This window comes from Arvicanthis niloticus, chromosome 6 (assembly GCF_011762505.2).
Source record: "Arvicanthis niloticus isolate mArvNil1 chromosome 6, mArvNil1.pat.X, whole genome shotgun sequence".
NCBI lineage: Eukaryota > Metazoa > Chordata > Mammalia > Rodentia > Muridae > Arvicanthis > Arvicanthis niloticus.
In genome coordinates, this window is record NC_047663.1 from 56,316,257 (window position 1) to 56,335,033 (window position 18,777).

An 18,777-nucleotide genomic window follows, 5' to 3' on the forward strand; every position below is an offset into this window, starting at 1 on the left:
TGCGCATGCGCGCGCACACACACACACACACACACACACACACACACACACACACACAGAGAGAGAGAGAGAGAGAGAGAGAGAGAGAGAGAGAGAGAGAGAACTAAACTGATTTAAAAAAAAAAAAACCTTTGCTCAGGCTTCAGCTCAAAGCAAACTCAAATTTATGCAGCACAAAGTTATCTTTATAAAAATTTTTAAAGGGTGCTTCAGTGAGAAGACAAATGACCCCTCAAACAGATCTTTGTGCGTTCGTCTATGAGTCAAGAAAATTGTTTTACCTAATCTCATCTCCATTTTTCTTCGTCTCTACAAGGTCAAAAATACTCAGGCAGATAGTTGGCAAAGACTAGAAGTGGCTTGGGAAAACTCAGCAGGTGGCAGCTCTCAGAGTAAATGGACTCAGGAGTACTCCCAGAGGCCCGCTGTGTCTCCTCAAACCCCAGACAGTGAAGAGGGGGAAGTGGCAACCCAGCAAAGCAACTGAAAAGTAGGTGGAACCACTGTCAGGAACCTGCAGCAAGACTTGAGAGTCAGGGTCCCCTCTGCTCTGAGGCTTGGAAGTGGGTTTATCATCACACAACAAACATCCAAACCCATGATCTCACAGAATCTCCATGTGAGATTTGAGTAGGGGCAGGTTCCATCTTGTTTAGGGATGTGCAAAGAGCAAACCCTTCTCCAAACATTTATAACCCGGTGCATTAAGAGAAGGGCTCCAGAACAAAACACCAGGACGGCGCTGGATGACGAAGACGAGCCCATCTGAAGATTATCAAATGCAGAGGCCACGTGGTGATGCGGACAACTGTTTAGCTTTCTCCATTTGGATAAAGATGCACGAATCCTAGGCAGCAGCCGGACAGAGGCTGAGATAAAAGCAGGATTGAGTTTGGACAATGAAATCGGAGAAAGAGACGGCAGACATGCTTTCAAGATATGGAAGCTGTGACTTGGAGGTCTGCAAGAAATTAAAGATATGGTAGTAGAATTAAAATTAACCTCAAGGGCAGCAAAGGGCAAAACAAAGTGACGTCATGGAAGCCAAATTTGCAAATTTCCCAGAAAAGGCGTGCTCTGGCTCCCATCTCCGCTGTTAGCCTTTAGCCCCCTTCCCCTTCCCTCCCTATTCTTCAGTCACTGGTTTCCTTACTTTCTGAACATTCACCAAGCTGCTGTGACTTCTGGCTAGGACACAGTCTTCCCTACTCTTCTCTTGGCTGGGTTGGAAACCAGCTCAGCTAATTTACAAGACCTCTTGAAGACTTGGTCCCTTTATCTGCATATCTGATTGGTAACAGATCCTTATTCTGTCATAAAGAATTAAATGAGATAATGAATACAAAAAGCTTACTCCAGAGCCTGGTACATGGGAAGTATCCAAAGCATGTTAGGTGGTAGTTCACAGTACGTGCAACCTAGGAGCAATGCATCCCTTCGATAACTACCGTGTTCACTGGATATTACTATTAGGCTCCAAGGGTGAAAATGCCTGTATACATGCCTTATATATTCCGCACCTAAGTTGGAAAGTAAATATAAAAGTTACACTGAATCAAAAATAAAATTGTGTGTGTGTGTGTGTGTGTGTGTGTACCTTTTGAGAACACTTAAGATATACCTTCTTCACAAATTTAATTTGATATTACTGTCAACTATGAAAGGACTTTTTTTTTTGAGCTAAAAGAAGACTTGACAATGTAGAAAAGACTCATTATTTATTTGATTTCACTCATGGAACAATCTAGAAAACTCTCTAATGACAAGGATGGAAGCAATTAAATTTTTATATAAGGAAGTAGTAAAGAAAATGACTGGTCTCAGGCTTCTTTGGTTTGGTCCTGAAATACTGGAAGACAATGTAACTTTCAAAGTAATGCTGAGGGGCAAAGGTTCTGGCAGGGATTTTATTGTATCAGGCTGCCTTTTGGCTGTTCGAGCGGCAGAAATACATCCTCAATAAAAGGCTCAGAAAATATTAGACATGTGCTTCCCGTGGAGAATGTTCCTTATGACAGCCATCTATGAAATCAAAATCTTTTGCATCAGAGAAACTAATCTTAGTTTTGCCAATGTTCATTAAAACAAATTAAGAGACATCCAACTTTCTTTGCTAGTGTAGGTCCATAATTTTAACACTTGAGAGACTGAAGCAGAAGGATGGCAAGCTTGAGGTCAGCAGAGGCTATTGAGTGAGTTCAAGTGTTGGCTAGTAAGACCCTCTGTTAAAGCAAAAGGCAGCCAAGCAGTTGAAAATATGTTCTGAAACTGAATATAAAAGACAAGTGTCTTTAGCAAAGCAGACAAGGGATACAGTACTCGGGCTATGGAGGCAGGTTCTATAAAACTGCATCCCATCAATAAAGATAAAGATGTGAGCAGAGAAAACAAAACAAAAAAAAAAACAAACCCACAAAATTGTGTTATAGGTTGTGGCAAAGGGGTAGGCTCAGGTGTCTCCCTCTAATAATTTATAAACCACACATGAGAACACATTTGAAAATCAAAGAAAGACGAAATTAAAAAGAAATGTTTTTAAAATGAAAATAACGTAAGCTGGGTATGGTGGCACATGCTTCTAATTCCAGCCAGCATTCAGGAGGCAGAGACAGGCAGGTGGCTCTCTGTGAGTTTAAGGCCAACCTGGTCTACAAAGTGAGTTCCACGCCAAACAGACTACACCAAAAGATCCTGTCTTTATAAAATAAAAATAAAAGATTTTTATATTCTTTTATAAAAAAAAATAAAAGAGAGAGAATAAAGGGAAATCTCCAGAAATAGAAGCAGACAAGGGGTGGGGAAGAAGCAGGTAAGCACAAGGCTCAGGTCTAACTGTAAAGGAATTAGTTTATTAAAACAGAGATTCTCGAACTGAAACATTAACAAAATGAAGTCCAATTATTGTCTGTTAACTAACTATTTGCCTGAAAGATTAGAATGTATATTACATAAATCCAAGCAAACAGGGAAAAGGAGCTACAGTGCTACCACCAGACTGAGGAACTGAAGACTGAGACCTTTAAAGGACGTTAAGACCAAGAATATTATCAGATGTCATAGACTCTCAAAGCCTCCACGACAAGAGGACCAACTAGATCCAATGGGTCAAATTAAATGCGTGAGAAATAGCTAGTATGAAATACCTAATATGTTTAGTCAGCTCTCAATTGCTGTGGCAAAATGCATGAGAGGACCAATGTATCTGGAAGAAAGGTTTTCTTTCCTCTTCCAGAGATTTCCGTACATGGCCAGCTGCTCTGGCCCCATGGCAGCAGAGGACATCATGGTCGGAATGTGTGGTAGAAGAGACCTGTTCACCACATGATGACCTGAAAGTGGTGTGTGTGTGTGTGTGTGTGTTGGGGAGGAGGGTGGTCTAAGATCACAATAGCCCTTCTAGAGCATCTTCAATGACCAAACATCCCTTCACTAGGCGTCTTCTTTTCTAATGGTTCCTCACACACCCACTGGTTGGTGACAAGCCTTTAGTATACTGTTCTTTGAGGGCTACTTAAGATGTGAACCGCAAGAGAGAGCAAATGGTCTTAAATCACAAAGAGAGATTCATAGAGACGGGCCTACCTTTTCTGAAGTAAAGAGTAAATAATCATTTTAAAATATTAATAAAATTAATGAGATGCATTTAAAAGGGAACAGTTTGAACAACGTACCTTTTCCAGAGAACGTTGTACTTAAAAAAAAAAAAAGTATTATATATTAAGCCACAAATAAAATCTCAAGTTTCAAAACACAGAAAATAAATACAGAAAAAGGCAACGGCTTTCCCAATTTACAACCAAGAAGCATTTTAGAAAACACAGTGGAAAAAGATCTTAATCACTAAACAATTGCAGATATAAACTGCCTGGAAATACGTTTCAAAATAAAAGGACAAAAAAGGAAAAACTGGAAAAGTTTTCTGAAGAGCTTGGGATGAGATCTGGTTATACAAGAAGGAATCCACTCCCAAGGTGGCAAGACCTCAAGATGCGAGAGACGACAGCCCCTCTCCCACTGTTATAATTCAATGCAGCTTCAAATAAAGTCAGAAAGGCATCTAGGTAAAGCTTAAATTTGCTCTTTGAGAAGAAAATGTAAAAATAACCAGGAAGGCAAGGAACCGACTTGAAACACATGAGACAGAACAACAAGAGATGTCCATTGGAATAGTGTAGTTGGCGTGGCTCGGTGGAAGCTATCGTGGAGACATCTGGCTATAGGCAAAGCACCCCACGGCCTGCAGGAAACTTCATCAGTGGGACCATGGTTCTGTAAGGGTGGCCCCAGGTCCAGATGCAAGGACCTCATTGTGGAATTTGCTTGAAGTACCAGTTTTTAGGTCCACCCCTAGCTCCATTGATTCATAAACTCAAGAGGGAGTCTGAATATGTATGTTTAATGCAGTCTACAAACCACTGTTGGTAGACTGAGGTTTGAAACTCATTCTTGGGCAGATAGTATTCGCTTCCAGTGGATAGGTACACGCAGATGCATGTGTCTCGGAACTAGAGGTTTGGGGTGGAGCATCACAATGAAATGAAAATTAAGAGGTTGAAGATCACTCCTGATGGCTGAATGAAGAGGACGGAAGAGTAAGTGGGTCCCAGCAGTCTGTTACATTTGAGCTGATAGTTTACTTAGCAGAAGGCCCGGGTGTGGGTTTTAAGCCTGCTAAGGGGACAGCCATGTGGCCTGGGGCCAGCTGCTCTATCTCAGTGGGGGCTCCTATCCCTCACATCTCAACTTTGTGAGTCTGAAGCAAAGGGCATAGAGAGCTCCTTTCCATCCTAACATGGTTCTGACTCTTGATTGACACGCATAGAACTCTGTTGGGAATGTGCACAACACTGAGTTTTATTTTCTCTAAGATGTATAAAAATTCCACCTGAAAGTTCCAGGTTTTGTTTTGGCAGTGAAAACAGTTTAGTGGGTTCTCAGAAAGCTCATTTCAAATGGGAAGTAATACTTAATGAAGTGGGTTTTGCTGGCAGATTGGAGCAGCCTTGTTAATGTCCTAACTATACCTGAATGTGCGCCCTGCATTTCCTAGGTACAGGGTCCTGAGGGTATGTGAGGTCAGTGTTGCTAGACATGGCCTTGCCAACTCATTACCTGTGTGCCCTAGCGTGGCAAAACAGGTGTCTATGCCTCCACTAAAATCACATAGTTGGATGTTTCTCTTGATATCCTTGCCTTTCGTCTCCTTAGCTATCTTGTTCAGTGAATCTGACCCTGTTGGTGAGCTGCAGTGGGGCCTCTATGGGTGCACCTCTGCATCTCTCAGAATGTTTTCGATTTTTAGTATGAAGAAGTCTGATATTAATGAAGCTGCTATCATGTCCTATGCTTTGAGTTTGGTGTGTGGAGCTTCCTCTTACATTCACTTACTTTAACCCTTTCCATAGCTTCCTTCTTGGATGCCACTCATTCAGATATCTCTCACCAAGTCATTCATTCAGATCGACTTTCACCTGGCACTTTTTTGTTTATCAGTTGGAAAACTGACTTACCTTTAATGATTATTAAGCCAGTTGAATTTATTTTTGTTATGTGTGTATGTATTTTATGGATGTATTTATTTATTTAGAGACACATGCATCCCAGGCTGGTCTTGATCTTAACATGCATGTAACATGATATGTATTTGATCCTCCTCCCTCTACCTGATATGAGCTGGAATCATAGAGGTGTGGCACCATCCCGTATTTATGCACTGCTGGGGATAGAACTCTGGGCTCTGTGCAGGCTGAGCAAGTGCTCTCCCAACTGAGCTATGTTTCTAACTGCTTGAATCTAGACTACACCATCTTTCTCTGTTGCTGTTTGTTAAATCCTGCTTTTTGAGTTTTAATCCTTGTCTTATCTTAGAAATATATTAGTGGCTACTCTTTGGATATATCACACATTCCTAATGAGTTAAACCTTGATATTCATTGATGCTTTTGATTCTCTTTCTGCTTGAGGAAGAAATTTTGATTCTTGTTATATTTTAAACTCAATGAGGCATTGTTAATATTTATTCAGTCAATATTCCTGGGCATGGATTCGGTTTTAAGTCCTTTATCTTTAGGAAGTTTCCATCATCATGATCAAGTGTCTACAAACCTAAGTTACATGTTCATTCAGGGCAAATAGATGGGGAAATCTAGCTTTAAAATCCTTAACAAGGTTTTGCAATCTCTTTTTATCCATCCTCATTGGTGAAGCCTGTAGTCTGGCACATGGTGTGACAGTGGGCCACCAGAGCAGTTACCAGAGTGACTCAGAAAATCAAGAATGTAGAATGACCATGTCTGGGATTGCTCGCTTTTGTTTCAACATGATCCTGCCCAGGATCATGCCACTTCATATATCTTAATTAAATTTCTAAATTAAATTTAATTCTCTCTTAGAATCCTGTGACAGTCCTTTGAAACGACTTGGTATCTAGGCTAAGGAGAATCCGAGGGTGAGACTCAAATGAATGAAATAAGCTAGTTAGTCTAACTACCAGTGAAACCAGCATTCTGCAGAGGCTGTGGGTGCACCCATCCACCTGTGCTCAATTTCAGCAGCCAGGGATTTGTCAGAAAAAGGGTATTGGGATGAGGAAACCAGACATCTCTGAGGACAAAGTAGGACTGGAAAATGCTGAGAGCCGATACCTTCTAGCAATAAACCTTTTGGTTCTGGGAAGAAAGCCTTCTACAGCCATCAGTTCCAATCAATGGATTGATTCATCTAGAAGCATAATATATAGTGAGGTCTACGGTCAGTGTTGATCACTTGAAGACTTTTGTCTTTGTCATCATTTCCTAGAAAATACAGCGTAACAACTATTTCTGTAGCTTTGATATTGGGTCAAGCATTACAAGTGATGCAGAGATGAGTGTTGGAGAAAATCATCTCAGTGGAATGCAGACGCTGTCAAGTTATATGAAGTCTTGAGCTGCTGCCGATCTGAGAATTCTGGGGTGTGGTAATCAGTTCCCCATAGATAGGGAGTGCTGGGAAGAGAAGGAACTGCCTTTTCTCTGGAGACTTGCCCAAAGTCACAACCCCAGTTACTGTTGCACTTCTGCCTTGACCACACAGCTGCCCTTCCTATCTTCCTTGGGGAGGGGACATGAAGAATCCGTGTGAGCTCTAGATCTCAGTGTCCTGCAGAGAATCCCTTGGCTGTGGCCATACCTGCTGGCCACTGTAAGAATTTGTGAACCCTTTGTCCCTTATGCCAGGAGAGGTGCTGGGACAATTTATCTGCAGGCTCGATCAACCTTACTGCACAGTCTGGCTATTAGAAGTAGATTCTCACAGTAAGATGATAGCTCTGACCCAGGACAACCAGTAACACCCAGAAGACAGAACACAATGGTACCAACTGAAGTATTCTATTGCCTCTCTTTGATCTCTAAACCACACAGACAGGAGACTAAACTAAGATATTGCCCACAACTGGAGACCTGGCCTAAGAAAGGCATCATGTACCAAAGAAAGATGACTCTAGCAGTTCTGACATATTTGTGACTATCACCAACTACAGTCAGGCTTTTTGGTCACGGTGAGTTCTTCCAAGAGAAGGTCTTTCTATCTGTGATATCCTTTAGCTTTTTCCTCTCAGGATGTCAGAGCTGGCAAATAAAATTACACGCTGCCTTTCTATTACACAGAGTATGCCTGTAATAAAACAGTATTTGTTCACTTGAAATTCAAATTTGCCTCATCTTCTGTACATTGTCCCTGTCAGCCAAGTGAGTTCACACTCTACTCTCTGTTGATCACTGACTGTTCTGTGGCACTTGCTTGGCTTATCCAGTCAGTGAGCCCTTGGGAACAACTGCTACCGCTCCTGTCTCTTCATAAAGCTGGAAGAACATAGATGAATTCATGTACCTTTAATTGCCATAGACTATTTCCTAGCACAGTGCACAGAAAGCTGAAGCTTCTTCAGGGGGATTGAAGACTCTGCCTCACTGTAGAGGCATCTGGCTCCTGGAATGATGTTCTACCTTATGTCCATTCTCACAGATCCTCAAAGGGATCAAAGGCTTAAGCAGGGCAGCATAATAGAAGCATATGTGACCTTCATATGTAATCCAACATTTTCTAATAGTGACCTTTAAAACATTTAAAAACAACAACAACAACTGGCTGTGTAGTTAGTTCATGCATAATAATGTTATTTCAATAGGAAATCATAATGAAGAAATTACTAATGAAATATTTTGGGTTGTTTTAATATGGGGTTTTCAGAATGCTAATTAACAGTACCGTTTCCAAGCACTGACTGAATCTAGCTTTTTAAATTCAAACTGGCATTAAATTCACCTTTTAAGCACCCAAGAGCTACAATATACTGCCCGAATAGTTGTTGGAGCCCTGAAACCTTTTCCACCCAACTAAAGAGCCATGCAAAACAAATCAACACCCAGATCTGTCTGCCCAGTCTGAAGCCCTCACACAGCCACTCCACTTCGTATATATTTCGCTCCCCTTCCGAGCAAACTAAACATTCAACTAAGCGTTTTCATTTAGAAGCCTGGCATCATCCATGCGTGTGACTTTCTTCTTTGGTTCTTCAGGTCCTAGCTTTAGAGACGTTATTTCGATGAATCAGAGAAGCCCGTTCCAGAAGCATCCTGGAGACAGTACTACCCCCTCAGCCCACTAAACTGCGCTGAGCCAGTCTGAAAACATGAAGGCCCGAACCTCCCCCGCAGTCCAAACAGTTTGTGGATTCTGTCTAAATAGTCTGCTGTCCTAACCACAACTGAGGAATTTAAGAGAGCATTAAAGTACTTTAATGAAAATGTTGTCATTCAAAGGCTAGGGGGAGGTGTGGAATATTCTTTCTGCCAGACTCTAAGTCCCTGGCAGGACTCCAGGCGAAGTGTCAGGATCCCCAGGATCAAAAGGTGATGGAGATGCATCTGAGGAGCCGCTCTGATAGCTGTGGTTTCCATCCTGTGGGGAAATTTGCTGCAGCTTTTGAACAGCTCCCCAGCTAGCTCCAAGCCCTGCAGGGAGAGGCCAAGGATTCCTGGAAGTTACAAATAACAGGGCTGGGCCCCGCTCTCTGCATTTTTCTAGGTTTAGACTCGTTATTTTTAATTGCTTGTGCAGCAAACAGGGCATTCTGTAGCAGTAGCAGAGGGTCTTCTGCAATTCTGTGTACACCTTAGATTTAAGTGAAAAATTAAGTAAGACACACAAACGAAAGATAGAATTTTTATTTTTTGGTTTGGTTTGTTGCTGTTGTAAAGCTAGGCTGGCCTCAGACTCAAAGAGATCCACCTGCCTCTACCTTCCCAGTGCTGGAGTTTTAAGTGTGTGTGTGTGTGTGTGTGTGTGTGTGTGTGTGTGTGTGTGTGTACCAAGTGCATTCTTGGAACCTGAGATCAGAAGAGGGTGCTTGCTTCCTGGGGAATGGAAATTGTGAACCATTGTGAGTGGTTACAGGATACTGGGAACCAAGATTTTGTCCTCTCCAAGAGCAGTAAGTGCTCTTAACTACTGAGCCATTACTCCAACCACCCAAAAGATACTTTTTAAAAATGTATATATGAAAAAGAAACATTATCAAGGTATTATTTCATGCCAACTTATGTCTTCAAACCATTGACTATTATTAACGATATAATAATATTCAGTGTGATTAATAATAAATCACTGTATTATTAATGTCTTGTTCATTATTCAGGATGTACCTATGTCTCTTTAAGGATTTCTTTGGTTAACCCTCTGCAGTGTTAAAATGTTTCTTTGTTTTCTGAGGTTCTCCTTTAAGCATAGAGGAGGCAGGGGAATTGAAGCAGAGAAAAAGAAAACGTTTCTTTACTTTTACAAAAGGATTTCCTTTTCCTTTTAACTATGAGCATGTCTGTATGTGGCTATGTGCATGTGAGTGTAATTTCACATGAAGATAAGAAAATGCCATTGGGTCCTGTAGAACTGGACTTCTCTGAGTGCTGAGAACTAAACTCTGGGTCTCTGCAAGAGCAGTCACTGTCCTTCATTACTGTCCTTGCTGAGTGATCTCTCCAGCCCAAAGCAAAGTTTCTCAATTATTCCCTTTAATACTTGGAAAACATTGTAGTCTTATGGAAGAAAAACATCTGTTCACTCATTTAATCCACAGTTATAGAACACTGTGTGAGATTTCTCTCTCTCTTCTCTCTCTCTCTCTCTCTCTCTCTCTCTCTCTCTCTCTCTCACACACACACACACACACATGATGGTGCCTGTGCCATTTACTCACCAGTGACTTTTATTTTATACACGTGAGTATTTTGACTGCATCTGTCTGTGCACCATGTAAGTGCCCACAGAGGCCAGAAGAGGGTATCTGAGTCTCTCTCTGTAACTGGGGCTACAGCATCCTATGGGTGCTTGGGATCCAACCTGGGTTGGATACCTGTGAAACCAGGAAGTGCTGTCAACCGTTAATCCTCCCCTTAGTCCCAAAATTATTTTTTATTTTTCAGAGTTCAAGTATCTCAATTTAAAATGAAAATTAGAAAACAGTAAGGGAAAAAATATGTGTTACTAACTAATGATGTCTCTGGGTTAGTCAATCTTGTATACAGTATCCCAGTATCAAGTTTTGTTCTGTCAATGTGAATTGCCAAGAATGTGTCTTTACACCTGGACAATAGACCTTAGCTTTAGCTTCTATCTCTCATTGGCTGCCTCACATTCTTGACCCCTTTTTTAAAGGTTCAATGACTTGAACTTCTTGGCCTAAATCAAAACTATCTTTGTAGGAAGCAAATTGCATTTCTACACACAAGGGATGAAGGCAACATGACCCAGGGCACCCTCCTCTGTTATTAAATTACCATTTTTTATGAAGTATTCACACAGCTGGGCAAAGAATCGCGATTTCAGACAAATTTGATAAAAACAGACAGAACTTGGGATGAAGCTGCTACCTCTGAACTGCTCAGGGAGTTGAGATGAGGGCAGGTTAGGTCACTTCAGGGTTGTTGGTTTGTTTTGTTGTTGTTGTTGTTGTTGTTTTATCTGAGTCCCCAGTTCTAGGTGAAATTCAAATCCTCTTCGTTTATTTGAAGTATTTTTGCTGCTTGAGACATGGCAGTCTTGCTCTCCAAATGCTCTCCACTGTAGCTTGGAATTGAGGAGGCAGCATGGCTTAAACTCAAGTCAGTCTGTCCGGCAATCGCCTCGCTCTGACTTGGCTGCCAGACACTGTGGAGAACTCAGCAGTCCCCTTGCCTCGACTTCTCAAGTGTGAGGACAGCAGGCGAGCACCACATAGTTGGCTGGCCCGTGACTTTTGTAGTGATCCTCCTTTTCATGGCTCCCATGTCACAAAGCACTGAGTAGAGATTTTTCAAACCTCCCTTATTAATTGTTTTGTACAGTTTTATTGGAAAACATCTAATGGTACATCTATAATGATTTTTATATTTTTGTTTGGCTTTGGTAAATAGTTCTTATAAGCTTAAAGAATTTTCTACTACTCATTTTCTCTGTGTTTTCACCAGTGATGCTTGTTCGAAGTCAGCAACATTTCTGATGTTCTCAAACTAGTCTTATGCATTCATAACTTTCAATTATATATGTTATACAATTATATTGCAGATGTAACTATATGTATATTATATATAATATGTATATAATATAGATTATGTCATATCCTTAATTTTATGTCTTATCACTCTTAGCCTCTCTAATTCTCCTTAGGTTTAATTTTCTTTTTAAAAAGAGATAAAGATGCACATGCCTTCAAGCTTACCAAGTTAAATAGACATCAGTGACCACATAGTATATGCAACAGCATAGATTTTAGAATTTCTCCATGCATCATTGCCCACTGTCCCTAAGGAAATAACAATTGAATTATTGTCTCTATAAATTTGTTTAATTTGGGCTATTTTATATAAATGGATTTACCTCTCTTTTGTGACTGGCTTTTTTTTTTTTTTTCACTTTTAATAGTAGTTTGTTCAAAGTTCATTCATAACATTGCATAAACCAATATATCACTACGTGTTTCATGGACATATAACACTTTGTTGTATGATCATACAACACTCATTTGTTCATCCATCAACTGAACATTTACATTGTCACCTCATTTATGACTATTATAAATATTCATGTAGTAACTTTTATATGGACATATGTTGTCAGTTGTCTTGTACAAATAAACAGAATATTTATCTGGATCTTAAGTTTAATCTTTTGAGAAATTTCGAGGATGCTTTTCCAAAATAACCATATGTTTTTCATTCTAAGAGCAGTATATGTGGTTTGGGTTTGTCTTTCACCACCAACAGCTGCTCTTATGTGACTTTTTTATTTATTATTTTTTATGTGTATGAATGTCTTGATTGCATGTGTGTTTGTACCATGGGCTTGCCTTGTGTCTGTGGAGATCAGAAGAGGACATCAAAACCCCTGAAACTGGAGTTACAGATGGGTGTGAACTACCACGTGGGTGGGTAATGGGAATTGAACCCGGATCTTCTGTAGGAGCAGCAAGCACTCTTAACCAATGAGCCATCTCTGCAGCCCCCTGATTTGCTAATGTTATGAACATTAACAAATGTTAATGTGGATGAACTGTTGTAATTTTAATTATTGTTGTAATTTTAATGTATTTTCTTTATGAGTAATGATGAGTTCTTAAAGTGGTTTTTGACCACTATCTTATGTTTGGAAAAAAAAAGTGTTTTATCATCGCTGATTGTTAAATTTAAATTTCTCTTCTCTTCACAATAGTTGTATAAATTTGTTGTCTGTCACGGGTACATGACATGTATCAGATGTGAGATTTCCATGTCTTGCCTTTCTGTAGATTGCCTGTCATTTGCTTAGAAGCATCTTTTGATGAATAAAGACTTTTTATAAAAGGTTTAAATTTTTTGATGGGTTTTGATTTCTGTTCTTTGCTTTTCATGTTTTTGCTCTACCTGGAAGTTCATTGCTCAAATTGTTTAGATACACCCATGCATTTTCTTTAAGAGTTTTGTAATCCTAGCTACAGTCAGGGCATTGATCTACACTGAGTTATAATCTTTTTTGATCTTGTTTTTGTTGGGTTTTGCATGTGGGTCATTCCCATGACGTAACTGGATTTGCTGATATATTTACTCTTTCTCTCTTGATATATCTCAGTTGCCATGTTGAATACTCCCTGGCACTAGATGTCTGGGTTTACTTTTGGTCTCTGCTTCTAGTCTGCTCTTGTCACTATCCAGTATTATGTCCAGTATTATATCCAGAGCATGGGTCATGAGCTAATTTTGTCCAAGCAGCAGTGTAGCAGGTTGTTTACCCCCATCATTGGCTGCCCTTGGGTGATGTACTGTACCATAATGTTATAGTGACCAGGTCTCTGTTCAATGGGAACTTCACAACTCTATGTCATCTTCTGGGATGGCCATCCTACCTGCAGTCTGTCCTGGAAAGCCAGACTATAGTATGGCCATGGCTTTTGAATCTCTACATTTTAAAACACATTAAGAGTCTCTTTGAAATCAGGGATATGACCCCAACTTACAGGTGTTCAGGTACACAAGAAAACCATGTATTATTCTCCATCTGCACATAACAAAGTTCTAGATATTATCAAGCCATATGGCTGTGCTCTTCAAATTGTTGATTATTTTCCATCTACTGAGTTTTCAAAGAGTAATATGTGAGCATCTAATTTTGTATAATCTCAGGATCTTTCATTTCCTCACATAACACATTTTAAAAAATTTAAGATCTATTTATTTGGTGTGATGCTCTGTGACATAAATTGTATTGCTACTGTGTGTGTGTGTGTGTGTGTGTGTAGGCCAGAGCTTGGGTGTCATTCTTCAATGGCTTTTTCTTTTAAATTGGATATTTTATTTATTTACATTTCAGATGCCATCCCCTTTCCCCATTCCCCCTCTCTAGAAACCCCCTATCCCATCCCCCTTCCTCCTTTTTGCTTTTATACCATTTTAATTACATGCAAATATTAAGGTCAGTTCTAAGTTGAGGAACTAGCAATACAATAGATGCAAATAGTCAAGGAACAAGCAAGATAATAAACACAAATAGTCAAAGAACAAGTAAGGCAGTAAACAAAATTCCATGAATACTCCCTTGATTACTTTTCTTATGAGCTTATCAGGATGACCAAAAAATATCTGAGCCAACCTCCTTGACCTAGCTCAAAGTCATTTTCATATCTGAAGCCTACTTCCTTGTTCTGGCCTAAGATTTAGATTCCTACCTGAAATTACTTCCTTTTTCTAGCCTAATATTTAGATTCCTGCCTGAAGCCCACTTCCTTGTCCTTGGCCTATGTCAAATTCTTGCTAGGCAGCCCCAAAAGCTCTCTGCTTCACCCCCCTTCCCCCACACACACCTTTTTTTATTTCATAAACAAGACTGAGCCTGTCTTAAGTCATTCTGCCAAGAATGCCTTCCTTACCCATCATGAAATATGCATTATCAAAAGCAATGCACTTCTGTCTTAGATTGGTAAGGCTCTGTGCAGAACTTACCCTTCCTTGCCTTGCCAGCCTGTTAATTTAATAACTCTGTCTGGGGGTCCATCTTCAGGTTCAAGCCATGTACTTTGGCTGCCAACGTGTTGAAGTTGTTAAGGACAAGCTTTAACATGATGGGCCAGAATAAAAGTATTTCTAAGATAAAAAGGGCTTTTTCATAATTATTTTGAGACAAAATCTTTCACTGAGTCTAGAGCTTATGGATTGGCTAAGTTTGTAGATCAGCAAGCTCCAGGAAATCTGGGAATGGATTACATGTATACACTGCTGATACAAAACACAAGTAACGGGGATGTGAACTCAGATCCTCATGCTGATATAACAACTACTGTACCAAACGAGCTATGCCATAGCCTTCAAATATCTGTATTTTTGTGAGGTTGTTGTTGTGGTGGTAGTTGTTTTCATGGTTGTTTTTGGATTTGGCTCCCCTTCTCCAGACAGAATTTTTTGTGTCTTTTTAGCCCAGGCTGGCCTGTGACTCATTATGTGGCTAAAGATAATCCTCTTGCCTCCTCTCAAGTGCTTTAATTGCAGGCTTGGGTGTAGCTCTGCCCTTGGCTTCATATATCTTCATAATAATAACAGTTTTCAACTGTTCGCCTGTTGGTAGACATTCAGGTCATTCCCATTTTGCTTATGTATTCTCCTAACACATTCTTGCTCATGTCTCTTGAGGCCCATGTACAAAAATCTCTATAAATAGATAGGAGTGGAAATATTAAGTTAATTGCATTTGTGGTCAGAGAATGTGGATTTTATTACCCCAATTCTTTGAAAGTTTTTCAGAATTGCTTTATGTCCTAGTCCATGATCAATTTCTGAAAATAAACCATGCGAGCTCAGAGGAATGTACATTCTCTCGTGGTTAGATGCTGAGGGCTATTTATGTCCATTTGTTCAGGCTCATCCTTTCTTGTTCCTTGAATCTAAGTAGCTAGCACTCTCAGTGCCTATCTGGTTTATCAGTGGTTGAGAGACTTGGACCCCTTTTCTCATTCGTCTTGTTTGGAATCTCCTTGTGTCTTGGATGTGTTTCTTCCAGGCAGGACAGAGTTTGATCATCCTTCAATTTAGCATCTCAAGTTCTGTGCTGTAGAAGATGTATTTGGTCAGTTGTCGTCGGTAAAATGACTGGTGAATGCCAGGCTGTGGGTAGTTGGCTGGGAACACTCTGGGTTCCTCCAGCTGGAAGTTAGGGCCAGCTGCTGTGGCTCCACAATTCCTCATGGTGCGGTCCCAAACACGAGAAAGTCCATGGGTTTCCAAAAGGGGTTTATTGGCATTATGGATAGTGGATGGATCTGGATGCACCCTCCCCACCTCCAAAACAAAAACAAAAACAAAAACAAAAACAAACAAACAAACAAAAAAACAGGGCAGACCTCAGTTAAATAGGGAGGGAAAGAGTGGGGAGGGGTTGGGGAGGAATGCTTATTCGGCTCCACCCTCTGGCCTTCAGGTACCTCATTATTATGTAAATCTCTCTAGGGCCTGAGACCTGTTTAATCACACCCTCCACCTGTGTCCTACATGACTGAAGGGTGCAGGTTGAATGGAGATTAGACCTCCCTGTCAGGAGCCTGGGTTCTGGGGGCGTGGCCGAACCCACAACTCAAGAACCAGGATACCCTTCCACGGCCGGCCAGACAGTTCTGTTTGTATGTGGTTTTTCCAGTTTCTGTGATTTTGGTTCTTTATTTCTGCTTATCCCAGATTTCTGGATTAGAGTCTTTTCTCCTCTAATTAGTCCTATTTGGTTAGTTATGTGAAATGCTCACACATAACTAACGCATAGCACAAAACAAAATGTGTAAGTCAATGACTTAATCTCATTGTAGACACTTGTAAAATGCCCGACAAAGATGAGAAAGAAGATCCTAGAAACCTGTCACTGTTCCTGTTACCTGCTGCTTTCCCTTCCCCTCAAAGTAATCTCTATTCTCACTTCTTGCTTTTTGCCCACATTTGCAAAATCACACAGTGTAAAATTTTTTGTACCTATTTCTTTCATTCAAAGTTGTTTATAAAATGCACACTGCCGTTTGTTTATGTTTTCGCCTGTATAGCATCTATTTAAAGAGTATCTCACTCATCCACTCGGCTCTAGGTAGACAATTAGTGAGGTTCTAACTTGGCTAATTTGGGCTACTAAGAGTAGTACTGCTATGAACATTCTTATACAGCATCTCCATTGTGGCTGTGCCTGTGCCTGGGGGAGGAGTGTCTGTGTTGCTGAAATAAACATATTGACTGGTAGCAGATACGAGCAAATTATTTTCAAAGGGATGATGTTGATATATGAGGCTTTTCTCACTAGCCATCTTTTCGGGAACCACACTATTACGTTGGGGTCTTTATTGGCATTTCTCTGATGACTGACCAATTGAATATCCTACTGTGTTTGGCCTAATGGAGATAAAACCTGCTCAAGTCTTTTGTTCTATTTTCTACTGAGTTCTCTGTTTATTAATGAATGAACAGAATTTATTTTACATTGGTAGTTTGTCTTTTTTAACAAAAGATAGGTTATATTAATTACCATAAAGATGATAGTCATTAGGATATTGATAGTGTCACTGTATTAATTTTCTGATATGTATTTTATATAGTACAGCTGTTTATCAAATATCTTGATACAGCACTAGCTTACTGTGTCCTAATTTTGTAGGTCATTATCTCTGAACTCGTAGGCTGAAATTAAGATTTCAGAAAATTGAGCTTCTTATCCAGGACTTTGGTAGAAGAATCTGACTGATAAGATTTGGATAAAGATCTCCCAGAGTCCCATGCATTGAGAGCTTGGTCCCCATGGTGTCACTCTAGGGAGAAAGTAGAACCTTTGATGGTGGAGCCTATTGACTTAAAAGGAAATGGTAGGATCTTAGCCTTTTCTCTTCATTCTCTTTTGCTTCCTAGTCTGGAGATGAGCCCTGTGTTCTGCCATGTATTCCCTGATGTTGTCTTCTGACAAACAAAAGAACAAGCCAAGAAAACAATGCATCTATGTGCTCACAGATCAGAGCCTGTGAAACTGTGAGTTAGAACAAAACCTTTATCTTTTATAACCAATAAAGTCTCAGGTGTTTTGTTGTAGAGATGAAAAGGTGTGGTATGTGTGTCTGTAACCACCTATGGTTCTGCATCCTCCATTTCCTCCTTCTCAGGCTGTCTAGAAGCCACTGCCCCACCAGCCTGTTATGGAAAGATGAAATAGAGTCCAGAATGGGTGGGATCTAACTCTCTTAGACAATCTTAACTCGTGTGCATTTATTGGTGTGGGTTTGTACACATACACTTTACTTAGGGTGGAAAAGAGCTATATATAAACTTTAGAAGAGTGGGAAGGAGTTTTAAGGATGAATGAAATCATTGACTGGAGTTTAAAGTACTATGAACACCTCCAGGAATCCCAGGTACTTGCTGGTTGGGTTTTTAACAGAAAAAGAGGAAGTTGAACTTGTAGGTTGGCCAAGAACTATTCAACCTTCTCCAGGTAGAGGGTGTGTGTGTAGGGGACAGGATCCTCAGACAAGGTTAGAGAAGGTGAAGAGATGCTGAAAAAGGGAGTCCTCTATTTGTGCTGAGCTCAGAGGAGCTGTCTGGTCTTGGTAGAGTCCAGCCTTAACTAGCAAGGTTTCCCCACAGAAAGGTTACAAACACGATGTCCAAGTTTGTTTAGGATTTTTTTTTTTTTTTGTCTTGATTAAGTGCTTTCCAGTGGCAAGCTTCACAGATCTAAATTGACAATCCACCAAGAGTCAAGGACAGCTGTGATGTTTGAACCTTTCTTAGTTCTTAAATATTTCTGACTTCTGCCACTAGCTGGACATATTTCTCTTCTGTTAGGTACTTGTGATTATGTGACATTTACCTGGCATTGTCTAAGCATGCCCTACATTGTAGTGCATGGCAGACCTGATAGTCACTGCTTTAAGGAATAAGGGCCTCAGATTTTGGCACCACTGAAATTGTTGGAAAATGGGGACTCTTATTTTTGAACAAGGGAGCAGCCTATCATGGATTCTCACCTTTCTCAAAGTACTCTTCCAACTTTCGTATGAAGACCTTTGTGTGACACAGTCACGAATGTATGTCCGATCTGATTTTCTAGAAACTCAGTGAAGTTTCAGAGTTGAGTAATTTACATTTATATCTAAAACTCATGCAAAACTGTATTATTTTACTCCTCTAGTCTTTGTGCTGAATTCCATTCCACCAGGCATATTCCTTAGGCCATATTTTACATTTTTATCTTCATATCCCTCCATGTTGAGTCTTC